At 42.1% G+C, this 20,566-nt stretch overlaps 1 protein-coding gene across 2 annotated transcripts in view; it reads left to right on the forward strand.

Annotated features, from left to right (window-relative positions):
- The window catches only part of STK33 (serine/threonine kinase 33), a 160,517-nt gene that overhangs the window by 130,781 nt on the left and 9,170 nt on the right, over positions 1–20,566 (forward strand). The gene's annotated exons all lie outside the window — the stretch shown is intronic.

A 20,566-nucleotide genomic window follows, 5' to 3' on the forward strand; every position in this document is an offset into this window, starting at 1 on the left:
TCATTTTTTTGAGCCTCTTTTAACATTTATCTCTCTGAAGTCTTTGCCAAATGGATAGAGGAGTGACAGATATTGTGTACTATATCGGACTACCCTGAGGAGTTCAGTGTATGAAATTTAGAATACTGGCATTTTACAAACTTCTGAAAGACAGAACTCTTTTCTTCTTAACCACTTGAAGTCCTACTTCCTACAATTCATATCTTCTGTTTGAAATAATCCAAAGAAAATATGATAGTTCTCTCAGTGCATTGTTGCATTATATCCACAGCTTATCTTTTGCAATTCCTAGCCCACAGTAACATTTTTCTCAAAGAGCTTTATTGGATAAAAGTTTCTGTGGTTTAGCCTATACAATGTGCAATTTGAAGCATGGTTCAAATCTGAAAAGTATTATGAGAAAAATTGTTATTTCCCTATGTGCATTTAGGCGATTGGGATTTCAAGTGAGCCCAGGGTTGTCATTTTGATTTTAGAAGCCAAAGGTTACATGGAAGGAAAAACAGCCAAGAAAAGGTTTTCCTGCCATTGCCAGGGGTTTGCCATTATTCTCTTATATCTGTTTCTTCATTTTTACCTCTTTATTGTCAACAGTAGTTCAGGAAATAATTATTTTGTATTTGCAGTGGCCTCTTGATATCCATTCAAGTCCCCTGGTGACAAGCAACAGCAAGAATTTACATTTTGAAACAAGTTTCTCAGGTTTTTTATTATGCCCACTTACAGTTGAATCCTACTGCCATATAAAATTAAGGCAATAATTTACATTTCATTGCTTGTCAAAAGTGAGTTTCCAGTTTTGAGTTTTCTTGGTGGTGTTCCTACCTCAAGTATTTCATTAACACATTTTTTAAGCCTACCATATACCAGGTCCTGTGCTAGGTAGTAAAATATGAAAACAAATAAGGTGCTGGGTAATGAAATATGAAAGTAGATAAAAAACAAGCTCTGACATAAAGGATTTACAATCTGGTAAGTAAAACAAGGTATTTATAAGATATAATGCAATAAGGAAAAAATGAGTTAAATGACCCAAGAAATTGCCAAAGAACTAACAATACAGATAAACAAGTTTGAAAATTAGGATGTTTACTTTGATTAACAGGTATGATGTTTGAAAGAAAGAAGTGGAAATAAAAGTAGAAAAGGAATGAAAATTGTGAAATTAGAGGAGAAAATAATGATGGGACTTAACTTTCAATTTAGAGTGTCAACTTCATTCCATAGACAGTAAAAAAACAATTGCATGCTATTTGAAAACCTTTGTTATGATACAGAAAAATATTTGTTATGATACAGTAGCCTTTCAAGGTGACTTATTTTATACAGAACAATAATTTAAACTTGATCTTAGCCAAAAGGCCAAGAAGCTATGAGAACAGTAATTTAAATGGCTGTATTGATTTTCTTATCTTTGTATTTTAATTCATCAGACACAAAGATGGATAAAACACGTTCCCTTCCTTTGAATAATTTATCATAAGTTATACTCTTTTCTTGGCTCTATAATCACACTTTGCAAAGGCCCTTGTAATCAAGGTGTAGGGTCTAATTTCAGAGCAGTCTTTCGTAATTTTTGAACAAGGCCCTTGTTCATTAATTTACAAATCATTATTCACCTTTTGATCATTAGTGATTGACTTTTAGGCTTAACAGATATGTAAGAGGGTGGAAATTTTCTGATGCCCTTTGTTGGCTGTTATTCTTTTTATATTTTGCTTCTAATTATATTAATACTCTTGCCTTTATTTTACCATGCATAATTTTTCTTAAATTCTGAATTATGTATATAAATATGCTGTTTCATTCTTGATTAATGAAACTTTTAGTAAAAATTATGCTAGGAAGATGCTCCTGGGCCATGACACTTGGGGATTGATTTAATATTCAGTTGCAATGTATGCCCAATAGTCCGACAAACTGAGTAACTGATGGGTGCCATGGATGATACACAGATCTGTTTGGCACAGCCCCTGCCCACAGGTTACCTGTGTAGTCAAGGAGCTAAAACCAACCAAAGGCAGAGAATTCAAAATCAACAAGGATATGGGGTGGGATTGTGCCTCATAGTAAGTTAAACCACTGCCTAGGACACCCACATCCTGTATCAGAATGCTGGTTCAAATCCCAGCTTCTCTACTTCCAATCCAGTTTTCTGCTGGTGCACACTGGGAGACAGGGAACAATGACTTCAATGCTTGGGCCTCTGGCATCCATGTGGGGTGGAGTTGAACCCTAGATGGAGTTGTGTGCTCCTGGCTTCAGCTTGTCCCAGTCCTGGCCATTGCCTGCATTGAGGGATGAACCAGCAGATGGAAAATCTTTCTTGCTCTGTTTTCCTCTCTCTAGCTATGTGCTCACATAGATTAAATAACCATAAATATTTTAAAAATATTAAAAATCTACAAAATGTAAATGTAGTGGATTCACTTGAATTAAAAAAATATATATTATTCCCTTTAGGGCATTACAAAATGTATGAAGGTAATATGTAATAGTCACATATGGCTTTGAAAGAATGGGTGAAAATGACTTATTGTGATTATTAGTAGTACATAGTTAATCTAAATAACATAATCATTATAACCATTAAAAATAACCAGCAAAGTTATATTGGGATTTTATCTCATTAGTGGATGACTGGGGCTGGTATAATACCCCACCCCTAGTTATTTCATCCATCCAGGATTGAGTGTGATTTGTACAGTAAAGGTTCAGTAACAAGTATGCTGTTGATTGGAGTGTTTACTGGTACAGGCGCTAAGATTTTAGTTAAATTAGTAGATCAGAAAGGAAGGAAAGTGGTGTTGTTCAGTGTCTTAATGCTGTTTGAGTTGTATGTCAGAAACCACCAAGTGAAGCACCAGCTGGATGAGGCTGTTGGTTCCTGGCAGGATACTGCATTAACACCGACTACTGTACCTTCTCTGAAGATGAAACCTGGAGTAACTTTAGAGAGAAACCTCATGAGACCAGAAATCAGAGAATAGTGTGAGAAACCCTGGAAAGATGAAGGGATGTTTTGAGGTGATATGTATGGTAGATGAGACTGCAGGTAAGGCAGGCAGTTAAGATAAGAAGACAAAAGCAACCCTATCTCCTCCTATGCCTTGAGACATCAACACCTGGCCCCTCACAGGGGGCTGAAGTAATACAATCGGAGCAGCACTGTAGTCATGCTGGAGTGAGAAGCTAAAAATAGGGAGGAATGGGCTGAATTTAGGCATTGAATCTTACCCGTTGGCCTTGAAAGGCAAGAAGTGATGGACTTTGAGTGTACTTTATGCGTACCGCATTCCAAAGTTGTTTCTCCTGGAAGAGGAAGCGGGTAAGGGTGGGATCCTTAAGTGAGAAGCAGCTTTACAGGGACAGGTTATGTAGGTGCCAAGGATTCTTCCCTCTACTTGTTTTCCTAAGAAGCTAGTACTACCTAGGGAATGTACATATACAGGCCAAGGTTCACACAGCATTTACAGCAAGAGAGTGTGAAAGTGGGTACTTGGTGCAACATACCACATTGGAGTCTTTGGTTTCAAGTCCTGATTCCATTTGCAATCCAAGCTCCTGCTAGTGCCCACTCTGGGAGTCAGTAGATGATGGCTCAGGTGGTTGGTGCGTGCCACAGCTGTGGGAGAACTTGGCTAGTTCGAGGGTCCTGGTTTGGCCTGGTCCAGCCCTAACTGTTATGAGCATTCGGGGAGCTGACTAGTGGATGGAAGATCCAGCTCTGTCTCGGCCATTATAAATAAAAAAGACAAGTTTAATGAATAAATGTAATGAAATTTAAGAACATAGAAAAAAAGAGAAAAGTCTAAAAACTCCCAGAGAGAAGAGACAAATGTTATAGTTTTAAAAGAACAAGAATCATGTTGACATCCCAATTTTCAGTAGCAATATTGAATATGAAAATAACTGAATATTTTAAATGCACTAAAGGAAAAATGTTTGAAATTTACAAATTTGTATTTATCTAAGTTGTCATTCATATGAAAAATAATGATAAAACTATTTTCAATTATACAAAGCCTTGGAAGGTTTTTCACAAGAGTCCTACTCTTTTAATTTTTAAAGAATTCTAAGTTTTATTTTTAATATCATTCACATAGTTAAAAGCGATGCACGCCCATGTGGGCCACTGATTAGGGTGGAGAGGTTCAGGTACAGGGCAAGTTGGGTGGGACATATAATTCAGTGTTTTGTGTCCACAGGGAAGGAAGGGAAGGGGACTGGTCCTTACTGTCAAACTACATCCACACCAAGGGATGGAGGATGGTTCTTTGATGACACTTTAGAGACCTTGATGTGGGGATGAATGTTTCAAGGGTGTTTTACTTGAATGGTTTTGATAGTTCTGAGATGTTGTTGGTTCCATTGCTCCAGGTTAAGAAAATCTTTCCAAGGTCCACTTTAGTGCATCCATGCACCCAATCACTTACTGCAAAGATTGTCCAGGAGAATGGTCTAACCATATCTGCCCTCCATCCACCAACAAGGTAGTCAATGTCCTGTGCCAGCCTAGATGAGCTGGCCATCTTGACTCCCATGCGCAACTGGACATTCTGACCACTGCACAGGCATCAGCAACTGAGGAGGCCTAATCCTGAATCATGCATTCCAAGGTCTGACCATACATCCTGTAATTTCCTCTGTGGCCGAGATTTGAGTCCAGCAGTCTAGTTGGAGAGTCCCCCAAGACACCTCACCTGAAAAACCCCAGACCTGATTCTTGTGTGTACTAGCTATTGCGGGGTCCACTTCAGTCCTTTATCTGCATCAGCCTACACAAATATGGAGAATGCAGTTTCCTGTTAAGTTCCGCCCCCAACCGCATCTCCAATGCAACCTGTTGGGTACTGTGGCCTAGGAAACCCAGCCTGCCACAAACTCAGCCCTTGTGCACACCAGAAGGAACTGCAGTGTAGTCAGTTCTGCTCCAGCCCCATATGTCATGTAAACCAGTGGGTGCTGTGGTCCAGCCCAGACGGCTCCCAGCAGACATACTCACGCATACCAGCGGGTGCTGCAGCCTGTCAGGGGCAATCCCCAGTAACCCCCACCAGGCCCACCCCCGGTCCTGGTTTTTACATGTGCCAGCCTCTGCTGTGTCCTAGCCCAGCCCAGCCTACATCCTGTCTGGCTCTCATGCACACTCATTGGTGCTGTGCCTTAGCTCAGCCCACCAGCACCCAGACCTGGCCCTCAAGTATGCTAACAGGTGCTACCCCATTGGCCCACATTTGCCTGTCCCAGTCCTGCTTCACCAGCATTCCATATGAGCACCACTTCTAGTCCTGACTGCTCCACTTATGATCCAGCTCCCTGCTTATAGCCTGAGAAAACAGGAGGATGGCCCAACTCCTTGGGCCCCTGTCTCCTGGCTTGGATTGGCTCAGCTCTGGTAGCGGTAGCCATTTGAGAGAATGGAACCACTGGATAAATGACCTCTCTCATTCTCTCTGTAAACCTGCCTTTCAAATAAATAAATAGATAAATAAGCAAGTAAGTAAATAAAAATAAATAAATCTTTTTTTAAGAAAAAAGAAAGTAACCAAGACATTTCTGTATGTTTTGTCTTTTCAGATATTAAGCATATAAAATTATGAGTATTAATAAGGATATATTTTTAAAGATTTATTTATTTCAAAGGCAGAATGACAGAAAGAGACAGGAAGAAAAGGAGAGGATATTTTCCATCCACTAATTCATTCAATGGAAAATAGAGGTGAGCTTAGAGGTGATAAGTAGGAAAGGAGGTCATGAGCAAAAGACCGACAGTACTAACATAAAAGGAATGGATTGCTTGACCGTTTAATCTTAGGAACTTCTGCTCATAAAATAACACTCTTAAATATTGGATAAGTTATTATCTAGGAGAAGGCTTTTGTAATTATTATCATGAAATTTAGACAACAAGCCAGGTGGGGTGCAGGCTGAACCAAGTTGGGCCATGACACCCAACAGTTCACATGAAGGATAGGAGTAGGGGCTGGCTGGGCTGGGCTAGGCTGCAGTACCCACCAGCATGAGATGTGACTGGGGCAGACTGGGCAGAGCCAGGCTGCAGCACCTGCTGGCAAATGTCAAAGAGAAGCAGGCCATTCCAGATTAGATTGCAGCACCCACCAGCATGGGCAAGTCCCAGGGATGAGGGCAAGACTTTGTGGACTCCCCTGCTAAGACACTGCTCCCACTTGTGAGCATGAGAGCTGGGACTGGAGGCAGACCAGGTTAGGCAGGACTGCAACACCCCTGGGCCTACATGTGAGCTATCTTTAAGGGAAGATCGCATTAATCTAGGCCACCACATTCGCTGTCACATGCAACAGCCAGAAAAAGTGTGGGCTATCAGGCTTTGCCACGTACCTGCTGGGGCTAGGTGCAAGTCATGTCAGGCTGGACTGCAGTACCTCCCGACAAGCATGATATCCAGGACTGTTTTTCCCAAGTGAGTTGTCTTGGAAGACTCCCCACTAGACTGCTGAACTCAAACCCTGCCCACAGAGAAAATTACAAGTTATGCAATCCAACCGTAGGGTGCAAAAACCACTCAAGTAACATCCTCAGATCATTCTTCCCCACATCGGGGTCTCTAAGTTGACAGTAGATGACTGTCCCCCATCTTTGAGTGCAGATATCATTTGGCAGGAAGGAGTGGCTGGTTCCCTTCTCCACCCTTGAAGGTACAGGAGAAAAAGAAAAAAAAAATAGAAACAGTTGTCCTACCCTCCTTTCTCCATAGCTTGACCCTTGCCATCCTAATCAGTGTCTCATGTGGGTGTACATCCCTCTCAACTATGTAAACAACATTAAAGATACATTTTTAAAAGAATTTAGAAAACACTTATGAATCAATACAAAGGGAGACAACACGATGAAGTGCAAAGGAGGCACAAAGATAGGGCCGTGCATTTTAACCCAAGAGGAGACATTTGGCTAGGCAATATCCTACAAGATGTTCAGTCTCATTAGGAACAAGAAGTACAAACCAAAGCCTCAGTGTAATAAGCAAATTTCAGAACCCTGGCAATATTAGATGATGGGAAAATATGGAGTATTTCTTGATCATTAGTGTTAGGAATATTAATTGTATAACTGCTTTGGGGAAAGGGTCTGGTACATTCTCTTCCTTTACAACCAGGAAATTTCGTATCTAAAATGTACCCAAGAGGAACTTCTGTGCATTTACTCCAGAAGACACAGACAGTAATGTTTATAGGACTGTGTAAAGGAACAAAAACAAAGAATCAATCTACATGTCCTTTGATTGTATAATGAATAAAATATGCTATAGTCTAATAATAGAATACTATGCAGCAACAAAAAATATGCATGATGCTATCAAAAACCTCTGAAACTCTGATTTAAATTAATCATAGTTTTACAAAGATATAATTCATTTACCATAAAATTCACAGATTTTGGCTGTATAGCCTGATAAATTATTTATACATGAGGAGGCTCCAGAAAGTTTAAAGAAATTTTGTGCTATATTTTAATTCCATTTTTCCATAGACCTGTTGAGATTCATTCACATATACACATGGTGGTTGTTTCCTCCAGAATGATAAACAAACCATTTCAGCCTTTTGTTCCCTTTTCTTGCTAGTAACTCCCTTTCCCTCTGTTCAGAGAGAACTGCTCTTCTTATTTCTTTCATCGTAGATCTGTTGACAAATTTACATAAGTGGAATCTACAATATATACTCTTGTGGCTCCTTTCCCCCAGTATTCTTCCAGTGAGACTTGAGTTCCCGTGTGGCCGCTGGTCCTTAAGTGCAGTGTGGCATTCTGTCGTGTGAACATAGCCCAGTGCGGTTAACCTTTCCCCGGTTAGGCATTTGGGCAGCTCTAGTTGGTGACTGGTATAAATGAGGCAGTTGTGAACAGTCCTACAAAAATCTTGTATGTACTCTCTTCCCTGGAGTATATATTTCAGAGCGAAATAACTGGAAAACAGGGTTGGCCTTTGTTTAGCTTTATTGGAAACTTTCAGAAAATCTCTTGAAGTGATTCTACTACTCACCAGTGTCTGGGAGTTCATATTCCCCAGTGCTTGTCGCTGTTACAATTTTAGATGTGAATATTCTAGTAGACATGTGACAGTATCTTCCTGTGGTTTAACTTGTATTTCCTACACAACAAATGAAGCCGATTACCCTTGTTTATGCTTTCTGACCTTTTGTATGTCCTCTTTTGTAGAATGGCTGTGTCAAGTCTCTTTTCCATTTTTCTCTGGACTTTTTTATATTTATTTATTATTTCTTTGTAGAGGTTCTTTATGTACTCTCAAAATGAGCTTTCTGTCATGTATTTGATATCACACAAATTTATCTTCAATAGATATGTGATGAATATATACACAAATGTGTGTTATGTACATTATATATTAATATATTACATATTTTATATACATTATGCATTGTGCATAATATGTAGCCAGTATTTTTATATTTGTGGAATACATATAATATTTCCTAGTTTATTGCTTGCCTTTTTGCTATTTTAAAGGTATCTTTTGATGACCAGTGTTTAGCTTTGATGAAATTTCATTTCTCTTTTCTTTCATGGCTGGTACCCTGTGTTCCACCCAATTATTTTTGCCTACCCCAAAACAATGAAGTCAGTCTCCTGTGTTTCCCTTCAGAAGGTTTTATATTTTTACTCCTAACAGTAAAATCTTTGTTCTGTTGTGAATTAATTCTTGTATATGGTGCAGTATAAAAGCCAAGATTGAACATTCCCCACTGCCCCTTCCCCCCACAAGGATATCCAGTTTCCTCAAATAATGTAATTTCGAATGATAAAAACATGTATATCATATCTTCATATGAAGTGAATATAGCAAAAAAAATATTTGAATGTTAAATCTTAAAGCTAAAAAATTTTCAAAAAGAACACCAGGCCACAAATAGAGGTGAAGGAACTCTCTTGGACTATTTCCAACCAAGAAACTTTCTCTTCCTATCTTCTTATTCCCTTTCACTGCAGACATCCATTCTTGGGTGTTTTTTACATATCCTTTCATAAAAGGCTACGATGTTTTTATGTGTGTATTTCAAACTAAAATGGGTTCATATTATTCAAATTATGTTTTCACCTAATATAGGAAATGTTTTGGATTATCAAAAATTGATATTGTTTCTCAAATTGTTGATGCTTTTTTGTAAATGGCCTTCTGTGAATATGAAGGGCTTCCATTGTTCCACAGTTTTCCTATGAAAATCAGTGGTGCAACAAAGGCTCTTTTAAATATGTTTCATTCCATGTCAGCTTATCTGTAGGTTTAAATTCTTACTAGTGAAATCACTGGTCAGACATAATATGCATTATGTGTTTTTCATAAGCTGTTGCTAATTTATTCCCCCTTGAAAAGCAGGCGAAGGAGAGTGTTTATTTCTTTACACCCTCATCAGAGCCAAGGTATCATCAGACTTGCTTTGCTTTTATCTTTTTTCCTTTTTATTATTGTTATCATTTATTATTTTGTGCTACAGTTCCATAGACTCTAGGATTTCTCCTACCCCCGCCCCTAAACTGCCCCCACACGTGAGTTCTCCCATATTGTTACAACAGCATAGTTCCTCATAAACAGTCGTAAGTCTCCATCATTGCGGGCATGGACAATGGCAGAGAGTCCAGCATCTCATTGTCAAGAAAGATCCAACAGTTTCATTTTGAGTCCATCTTCAATCAGGAAGTAGAGATGCACACTAAACTGTCGGTCTCCACTACACAGTCACTATACATACCCTCAAGTGAAAAGCCCCCCACCCACCCACATACACACAAGACCAACAACAGGAAGAAAAACAGAAATTTACAATGCCATGAAGTTAAACAACATGCCACTGGATATGACAGTCTCCATTACACAGTTACTACACATCTCCTTAAATGAAAAGCCGCAAAACAAAATCAACAACAGGAAGGAAAAATACAAATTTACAACGCCATGAGGTTAGATAAAATGCTACTGAATGACTAATGTGTCGCTGAAAAAAATGAAAAAGGAAATCAAGAACCTTCTTGAAGAAAAAAATGCTACTGTATGATCTATGAGTCATTAAAGAATTTAATGCAGGAGGGAGGGAGGCAGGGAAAAAAAGAATTTAATGCAAAAAATGGATTTTGAAGAAATGAAACTAAAACAAAAACATCAAAATCCATGAAATATAGTTTCTGCTGATCTTTGTTGCTGGAATGTGTCTCCTATAGGCAACAACTAAATGGGTTTGTGTTTTTAATCCTGTTTACTAATCTATGACATTTGTTTGATGAGTTTAAGCCATTTACATTCAGGGTTAATATAAATGGGTGGTAATTTGTTCTTGTTCCTTAGCAATGGGTTGTTCATTGATCTGGTGTTCTGTGACTATTTTACTGATATGTACTTCACATTTGCCTTTGGTTTTGGTGGCTGCTATTCCTTTTCTGCTGCAAGAGAACATCTTTAAGTATTGTTTGTAAGGCAGGTTTGGAAGAGGCATATTCTTTTATTTCATTTTCAAACACAAAGGAAAACTTTGCTGCATACGTTATCCTGGGCCTGCCATTTTTGCTTTGAGAATCTGGATTATATTGCTCTATTCTCTTCTTGCCTGTAGAATTTCCTGTGGAGGTCTCCTGTGAATTTCATTGGCATTCCTTTATATGTTACTTCTTTTTTTCATGTGCACATTTAAGGATCTTTTGCTTATGTTTGACTGAAGAGAGCTTGATTATCATGTGTTGTGGTGAAGATCAGTTTTGGTCAACCTTTCTGGGAGTTTGGGCCCATCCTGGATGTTGCTTCCCAATTCTTTCTCTAAATTAGAGAAATTTTCCCTTAATATTTCATTGAATATACCTTTAATTCCCTTCTGGGACTCCCATAACTCTTATGTTTGGCCCTTTAATAGTGTCTTTCAATTCTTGAATACTTTTTTTTTAGCTTGACACAGCTCTGCTTCCAGCTTTTTATTTGTTTCCACCTGGTGACAGAAAATATCTTCCTGTTCTGAGATTCTTTCTTCTGCCTCCTTCATTGTATTATTGGTACTTTCCATCGAATTTTTAATTTGATCTGTTGTGTCCTTCATTTTCAAAATTCGGCTTGATTGTTTCAGTGTTGCTATTTCCTATGTGGCAAATTCCTTAAATTCATGCATGTGTTTCTCATTGTTGATAAGAAGCTTTATAACAAATGTTTTGAATTTTGTGTCATCTGTTTTCTTGATGTATTCCTCAGTTAACTGAGATTGGCAAAGGCTTTTGCTCCTTTGTGGGGTGGGGAGGTGGTCTTCAGTAGTATTCATTGTGCCTTTGTCTCTTCTTTTGCTGCTGGCCATTGTACTTCTGGTTGGCAGATTCTTCTCCTTGGGGCAGGTTTCTAAGCTGTGTCACCTACAGATCTACATGTTGACTTTATGAATTTTGTACCCACTGATTGCAGTCACTTGTGCCACTTCCTCCAGCAAATTTCAGATCTGGGCTCTTATGTTAGATTTCCATCATGGTCTCTGTAGCCCTAGCTCCTGGCTCTGCACTCTACTTGTGATTCTGCCCTGTTGTTGCACTTTCGTCTGTACAACATTTCTCCCAGTTCCGGTTCACACAATTCCCAGGATTAGGGAGACACAAGGTGTCCTGAATAGCTAGGTTGCTGGTGGTGTTGATCTTGCTGAAACCTGCAAGCTGTTAGATCTGAGGGCCACTTGGACATATTTTGAGTTGTAAGATGCCAAAGTTGGTATTATTTTTAATGTGGGACCAGTGCAATGTACTGAGCTCAGTGAATTCACTCCCAGTTCAGCGCATGCACCAGCTCACTGTTGTCCCTGCAGTCTTAAAGCCTTTGCAACACTGTACAAAATGACACCTTATATGCCACTACTAGAGTTCTTGATCTGCTGGCCATCACTTCTGGGAGCTACCTGGACCTATTTTGGGTGGAACCTGAAGGATGCTACATTGTTACAATTCACTGAGCCCAAAATGAGTTCACTTCCAGCTTAGTGCATATGCAGTCCTGTTCCACAGCCCTTGCCTCCCTACACAAGATGGCGCCCAACTGAGCTCTACTAGGGGGTTTGGGCTATGAAATCCACCTTGTTTCTGTACCACCTGTTTGGGAATCTGCTGCTCTGTCTCTGCTCCTGATCAAATTAAACAAACCAGCAGGATGGGCAGTTCTTTGTCTGGGTTCGCCTCCTGAGTTCCCAGTAAATTTCCATTCCCACCTGGTTGCTGGTGGAGGTCCAACCACTAGTGGAGTTCAGATCACTGCTTGCTGAATGCTGCTGTCATATCAGATCACTGCAGCAACACACCATTGTCTCCACTGCATTCCTGTGTCCATCAATCTCCAGGTACCCCACAGCCATCGGTCTGTCCTCTCCTAGTTCATAGAATGTGTCCTTTCTGCTTCACCCTAACGCTTCTCCATCTCTTTAAACATTTCCTCACCCTATTTCATCATCTTGACTCCAAAGCTTAAATGTATATCCACTTGTTAGGTGAAAATTTGTATCTCACTGTTTTGAGTTGAGTTGAAATGTATTAGTTCCATGAAGTTGATTATTAATTAATTAATTTATTTTCAGGGCCTGTCTGTTAATTCCAAAATTGTTTAATTCTTTTATTTTGATAATCTTTACATAATTTATTAGGGCACAAAGGGCCAAAGGCTACAGGAAAGTGGTTAAGACCATTGTTTCCACTTTAACATTATTTTTTCTTTTTGTATCTGGGGCAAGGGGAGAAACAAAGAAACTCCACCCAGCCTCCCACCCATCCCAGGTCTCCAATGTGGGGCATGCTCCAAGGGTCCTGCTCAAGTGGTTTTGATAGCTCAACAGTCCTGAACTGCTGCCAATCTTGCCGTTCCAAGCACTATGAAACCTATTCAGAATCCACTGGCTGACATAGTCTCTTCATGGTTGGGGTTCTGAGATCAGCAGTTCAGTTGGAGGGATCCCCAAAGAAACTTCGTCTGGGGTGATCCCCAGACCTGATTCTTGTGTGTGCTTGCCAGTACAGGGTCCGGCACAGTCCATTGCCCCAATCAGCTTATGCACATGCTGGTCATTGCAGTTGCTGGGTCAGTTCTGTTTCCAGCCCTGTCTTTCACACGAACCAGTGGGTGTTGCAATCCAGCCCGTTTCTACCCACTTCATACTCAGTTCTCATACAAACCAGTGGGAGCTGCAGCCTGGTTGGGGTGACTCCCCATAACCCCCACCAGGCCTGCCCCCTACCCTGGTTCCCATGCATGCCAGTATGTACTGCAGACTTGTTCAGTCTGTCCCACATCCCATTTAGCTCTTATACATGTCAATGGGTATTGAAGCCTCGTTCAAACTAACCAGCCCTACTATGCAGCCCACACACATGCTGGGGGGTGCTGTTATGTCTAGCCATGCCTGCCTCTGTCCTGGTTTTCATGCTCTCCAGTGAAAGTGGTAACCCCAAGGGAGGTGCCCACTATTTCCCTCCTAAGCCCACTCCCACATCATGCACTCTCCAGGTGGTTCTGCAGTTAAACTTGACGGAATTAGCCCCCAGTGCCAGCATCTGCCAACTGATGTTGCTGCAAAGCTGAACCAACCTCATCCTCTCTGATTTATGCTTGCACCAGTAAGAATAATCAGCCCAGCCTGGCTTTTCCCTGATCTGGCTCACATGAGGCTCAGTTGATTGTGTGTTTGTTTGTTTTTAGGGCCTCTCTGTTAATTCCAAATCTTAATATTTGACCAAAGTATCTCCTCAGCAAGTGTTCATTTTTTTTCATTTTTTGCAAAATGACTAAAAGACTTTTCTATCTGTTGGTTAAACAAGTAAATATTTATTAACCAAAGGCTACTTGTGAAAACTTTGTATTTTCAAACTGTGTTGCTACCTGCATGCTATTTCCTGCTTCATGATGAATGAATTTGGTGTCTGACTTCCCGGGTATAGCCAATGAAGAAAGTTCAGATGTCAGTGCTCTAATGGTAAGGGTTGGCTTATCCACAGAGTGTGCTGCAGCAATTCTACCCCATTTTTTAGTTAATTTGTTTACACTATTTGTTAATCTAGAAGACTCTCAACACATGTCTTTGAGCCACTTAGTTTTTGTTTAGTCCAAGTATCTGATGTAAATCTTCCACTAGAAGATAGCAAATAAGAAGAATGCGTGTGCTGGGATTTCAGAAGGCCTTTAGACAGCTCAGTATCAGAGTCCAGGCTTGATAGCACATGTAGATGGAGAAGGTCAAGAGCTAGAACTTTCCAACTGGAGTACAGTGTTTTTGTGGGAACTGTGTTGCTATTCTTGATTCTTTCTCCACAGTCTCTTTGGAATGAAAAATGAGATCAATTCTTTAACCACAATGGCAATCTAGAATCAACCACTAGCTTCTTAGGTGTATGTAAATGTGAATTTTTAAAAAATGATTTATTTGTTTTTATTTGAAATACATATTTTAGAGAGAGTATGGAAGAAGTAGAGAGGGCCCGGTGGTGTGGCCTAGCGGCTAAGATCCTAGCCTTGAATGTGCCAGGATCCCATATGGGCGCCGGTTCTAATCCCAGCAGCTCCACTTCCCATCCAGCTCCCTGCTTGTGGCCTGGGAAAGCAGTCGAGGACGGCCCAATGCTTTGGCATCCTGCACCCGTGTGGGAGACCTGGAGGAGGTTCCTGGCTCCTGGCTCCTGGCTCCTGGCTCCTAGCTCCAGATCAGCACAGCACCAGCCATTGTGGCTCACTTGGGGAGTGAATCATCAGATGGAAGATCTTCCTCTCTATCTCTCCAACTCTCTGTATATCTGACTTTGTAATGAAAAAACATGAATCTTTTAAAAAAAAAAAGAAGTAGAGAGAGAAAGGTCTTGCATCTGCTGATCCACTCTTCAAATGGCCACAACCATCAGGCCAGAGCTTATCCAAAGCCAGGAGCGAGAAGCCTCTTCCAGGTCTCCCAGCTGGTGCAGGGTCCCGAGACTTTGATCCATTCTCTGCTGCTTTCCCAGGCCACAAGCAGAGAGCTAGATAAGATGTAGAGCAGCCAGAACATGAATCAGCACCCATTTGTGATAATGGTGCTTGCAGGAGGAGGATTAGCGTGTCACACCACCATGTCTGCCTATAAATGTGAATTTAGCATTCAAAATATTCCTAAGAGGTGTAGGTGCAAGACAATATAGGCTGTCTTTGCTTTTCATGGTAATGCAGGACATTGAAAATGACAGTGTAGGCTGGAACTATTCAAATGATCTTAATAATGCATGGGAAAATTAAAATGATTTTATGCCCAAAGTTGTTGGCAAAACATCGACAACTTATTAGTTTATTCTGAGTCCTCGGAGAAGTGGCAGGAGTAAATGTAATGTTCATTGAGGACACTGTGATTTAAAATGTCAGAAATTACTGAGAATTAAAGTGTGTCTGTTGTAAAAATACTTGTCAAGATTACTTTAAATAGCACTTACCTTCTTGTCCTGATTTACAACGTAGAGGAAGCATCTTTTTGTGCATTGCAATTAGTCATATGGCTTTTCTGGATCTGGATTAGCTTCCAACATTTTGACCTTTGTACTTGCAGTATCATGAAATGTCTGTGAAAGTTCTTGGAGCAAAGATTTGCGCGGGTGTCGCTTTCTGGGACACATTCATTCTTTTTGTCACAGCTGCCTCCTCATTTATGTGAACTTTCCAGGAGTTCACTTGGCTGTATATCTGGACTCTAGAGCAGTGATCATTTCAACATTCCCTTTCTCCCCTATTTCTTCTGTTACTTCCTTTACATATGATTCAGTTTCACTTCTAAAATGATTACTTTTAATATCATTGTTATACTTTCACATCTGTTGGATAATTCTCCAGGAGACAAAAAGGCAACATTACTGCTCACATAACTGTGGGTGAGCTTCACGGCAGAAGCCCAGTGTCCAATCACAAACAAGCTGAGAGAAATTATATGACTCTTCTCTGATCAAGATAAGCACTGCTTTGATTTGTAGACTGAAGAGCTGGCAGGGGAGTTTGAAGTTTATGCAATTAAAATTAATATAGGGCTGGTGCAATAGCATAGTGGTTAAATTCCTCACCTTGCACTTCCGGGATCCCATATGGGCGCCGGTTCTAATCCTGGCAGCCCTACTTCCCATCCAGTTCCCTGCTTGTGGCCTGGGAAAGCAATCAAGGATGGCCCAAAGCCTTGGGACCCTGCACCCATATGGAAGACCCAGAAGAGCTCCAGGCTCCTGGCTTAGGATAGGCACAGCACTGGCCATTGCGATCACTTGGGGAGTGAACCAGTGGACGGAAGATCTTCCTTTCTGTCTCTCCTCCTCTTTGTATATCCACCTTTCCAATAAAAATAAATCTTTTAAAAAAGAAAAAGTTAATATAGCCTCCCTGGGGGAGGGGAGAGTCAGCAGGCCCACAGGTTCTCCTCAGCCTGCAAGCTTTTTGACCGGCACAAGTGGATTCAGCTGGGCCACATGGCTCCCCGAGTGAGGGCCTGGGAAAAGCCCTCAGGCTGCCCGGTGGTGCACTGTATATGCCTGAGGGAGTGGATTTGCGGGGAGACTGGGGGATTGCACAGGTAGAGGTGAGCGATGACCTGTGGGCTCATTCCCAGGTAAAGAATCATAGCTGAGGGACTTCCATGGATAAGGCCACTGTGCATGTAGGTAAGCAAGGGGCTGAGGCCAGAGGGTTTGGAGAGAGGAACCGGAGGGCTTTTAAGGGTCAGGCCAAAGTATGAATACACGTGGGAGACCTGAGCTGGGGTAGTTAGCATCGACCATCGCCAAGCACCACTCACTGTGCACACACTAAAGCAAAGGCCGGGGCCTACCAGTAAGGTGGAACAAAGAATGGGTGATGTTAGGATGGACCGTGACAATAGCTAGCACCCGAGAGAATTGGTCTGGTTCAGAATCTCTAGGGGTTATTTAGGCTTACCCCTGTGGAACTGTAGTCTCTGCTGGTATGCCCAGGAGCTGTGGGTGGGTGGGAACAAGCCTGGCTGGGTTGCTAACGGGATGCCCCAGCTGGTTGGGGTTCCCACTGGTGAGGACAAGAACCGAACTGGGGGCAGCGGTCTTGGTTGGACATGGCTACAGTCCTCCTCTGCATGGGTATGGACTGGGTCTGGGGAGCAACAGACTGGGCCAGACTGTAGCACATGAGATCCAGGGTGGGTGTAGAATGGGCTGGGCTGGGTCTTGACTCCCGCTAAACCATGCAAAAGCTTGTCTAGGTGTGGATCAGATGTGGCTGAGCTGCAACACCCAACAATAAGAACCAGAATGGGTGTGGGTCAGTTGAGCAAGGACACTGTTCCTGCCAGAACAAGAAGTAGACAAAGTCAACCTGGCCAGAGACGAACTGGCGTGCGTGGCATCTGCCACTGGGAGGAGATCCAATAGAGGAGCTTGGGAAACTCCATCAGGATGCAGTCCCTGCCTCCCTGCAGGTAAGTGCAAGAATCAAGGCAAGGAGCAGCCCAGACCATACCAGGTTACAGTACCCGCCAGGGTACATGTGGCTTAAGTCTGGGGACAGACCAAGCTGAGTCAGTTCATAACATCCACTGGTGGATCTGAGAGCCAAGACAGTGTGCAAGAGGAGCCAGATCAGGCCGCTACATCAGCCAGTTCACATTAGGACTGGGACAGGGATCTGGCTGAGCTGGGTTAGGCTGCAGCACCCACTGGGGGCAGGCTGCACTGAGCCAGGCTGCTCAATGCGATAGTGGAATGCTGAGGTGAGGCAAGCCATGCCTGCCTGCGATCGGTGGGTGCCGATTCATGAGCCCTGGGGGTAGGGGATCTGGGAGAATTGGGCTGCCTGGCCCGGATCCTGGGGTGTGTGCTGGGTTCGTTAGCCCTGTGGATGGAGGATCTAGCAAGATTGATCGCCTGGCTCAGGTCTCTTGGCCAGCTTGCGTGGCGGGTGCCAGGTTCATGAATCCTGAGGGCAGGCGATCCAGTGGAGCTTGGGTCACCTGACCTGGGTCCTTGGGACCGCCTGCAAGAATATGACCTCAGTGAAAAAGGCGGAGCAGTGGCTGCAGACCCTGATGCTCATGGAGAATACGGCAGCCCATTTGGTGCCGTAGTAGAAGGACAACAGAACAAATTGGACAACTACCCCAGCCAAACAATGACAGCAAATATCTTGGTGAATGGAGACCTGAGGTTGGCTGTCAGCCAGTGGACATTGGGAGTACTGCATCATCACTGGATTGACAAAATCGACAACATTTCAGAACTATCCAAATCACTTGGGCAGAGCCCTCAGAACATGCACACATCAGGACCCTGGGTTAATATCATGTGGCAGTTCCCCATTTCTGGGTACTGAGACATTTGGGAGACCAAGTGTGGCTTCCCGCTTTATCCCTCTCCTTATCCTAAAAACAAGGAGAAATAGAGAATTTGGAAACAAAGTTTTCACCTGCTTTTCCCTAGTGCCCAATCCTTCCCACCCTGATCAACCATGTAATCATCATGAAAAATTTAAAAAGAAAAAAGTTAATATAGCCTGGTGACTTTGCTTTTGGTGAGGGGGCACTGATGCTGTTTAGCTAAATTGTGTTAACTGAAATAATGTGTCTTAGGACTGTGCGAAGCAAGGGCTGCCTAAATAAAAGACTGTCATATCGTACTGACTGCATGCATGTTTTGCAGTAATTATAATTTTGTTGATCGTGGCAGTTGTAGATTAAGCTTACTCTTGGAAGTGATTTACAGAATGTCAGTGTTTACTTTGAAATCTGTATTAGGATGTGATAGCAAATGGCCCCACATCTCCATGTGCTTAGTACCTTGTGCTGTCATCTGCCGAGAGAAAGGGAAGCTGCTGTCTGTTACTTGGCACCCACTCAGGGACCCAGGCAGAGGGAGGCTCCATCTGTGTGCTTCTATAGTTACCAGGCAGAAATTGGGACATAAAGGAACATACACCATCTCTGTTCCCACTTATTAAGTGAAATAAACCAGAGTAAATCACATGATCGTGTTTCAGTGGGAAAAAGGGAAGTGAAATTCTGCCATATACCTTTATACAAAAAGGGAAAAGTATTAGATGAACAGCATTAGTGACTGCTACAGTACCCGGAGTTACCTGTGCAGTTAGTTCTGCAGGAGCCTTTGAGGACTAGGGCTATAGACGTAGATAACGTAGCTGCCAACCCAAAAATCAAGTTCAGGAAACGTTCTGTGCACTTGCATTCCAGGAGCCTAGACACTGTGGTGTTTCCTGAAAAGCAGAGCTGGAGGAGTGATGAAGCTAGGAAGTTTTAGTGGATGGCAGGTGGATCCTAGGGATGAGCGACAGCCCTTTAGACCAGCTGTTGTTGAGGTGTGAGGACTACCCGTCCATCTCACTGATCTCAGAGCTTCCAGGGCACTGCCCTGGGCTGCCACCTGAGCTCTGCCTGACTGTCACTAGGCCATATCTTTGGCAGTTCTGGAATACTTCACAGAGGTGATTCTTGAAGTGAGCCTGAAAGGAAATATAGGCTGTGGCTTAGCAAAAAGGAAGGAAGAGGGCTTCTGCACTAAGTGGGAGCAGGCTGAATGAGTGGAACAAGTGCAGGGTGCACTAGGAGCCGCAGAGGTGATAAGAACATTGACTTTCTTAAAACAGAGTGAAACAGAAGAAACCTAGGGAATTAACTACATGCTAATCCTCATATAGTTATTGCCATTGTGTTTTCACTGTTGTCTCTATCTTCAGCTCAACAAACAAATCTTCAACGGTATATTCAGATAGCTGCTCTTAAAATGCCCTGTCTCCAAGTCAGCATTTTGCATAGTAGCTTAAGCTTTCATGTGCGATGCTGGAATCCCATATAGGCACCAGTTCAAGACCTGGCTACTGCACTCCCAATCCAACTTCCTGCTAATATGCCTATGAAAGCAGTGGAAGATGGCCCAAGTGCTTGAGCCTCAATACTCAGGTGGCAGACCTGGAAGAAGCTCTGAACTCCTGGTTTCAGCCTGGGCCAACCATTTAGGGAATTAAGTCAGTGGATGAAACATCTCTGTCTGTCTTTCTGTCTCTCCTCTCTCTCTAACTCTGCTTTGCAAATAAATTAAAAATAAGTGTTTAAAAAAATTCCCTACCTCATGGTTATCTGTGTTCTGTTGCTTATTCCTGAATGCTACCCACATACTGGATTGTTTCAGGCCACTCCATAATGGTGCCCACATCTGAACTTCTCATTTTAATTTAAATGTAATCCAAACTTCTTGTTCAGTTGTTTTCTAACTGTCTGAGTTAGTAGCAAAACTGTTTATGACATTCCTAGTCAACTTGGAGTCATTTGAGTATGCATTGTTGGCACATTAGGTGGGATATTGTATTTGTGAAAGTATAGTTAATATTAAATGGGCAGCGTTAGTATACTCTACTTATGTCTGGGATAAGGAGATTGAGTCAGTAACAACAAACAGCCATATTCCATCTAACTCTTCCAGACAGATAAGGGCTTTCAAACAAGTGTCTATATTCTTAGGTGTGACATTCAACTTATCAATGGAATTTAGTCAATTTGACCTTTTACAGACTGATCCTTGGTGTCGGACTCATCTT

Source organism: Ochotona princeps, chromosome 4 (genome assembly GCF_030435755.1).
Source record: "Ochotona princeps isolate mOchPri1 chromosome 4, mOchPri1.hap1, whole genome shotgun sequence".
NCBI lineage: Eukaryota > Metazoa > Chordata > Mammalia > Lagomorpha > Ochotonidae > Ochotona > Ochotona princeps.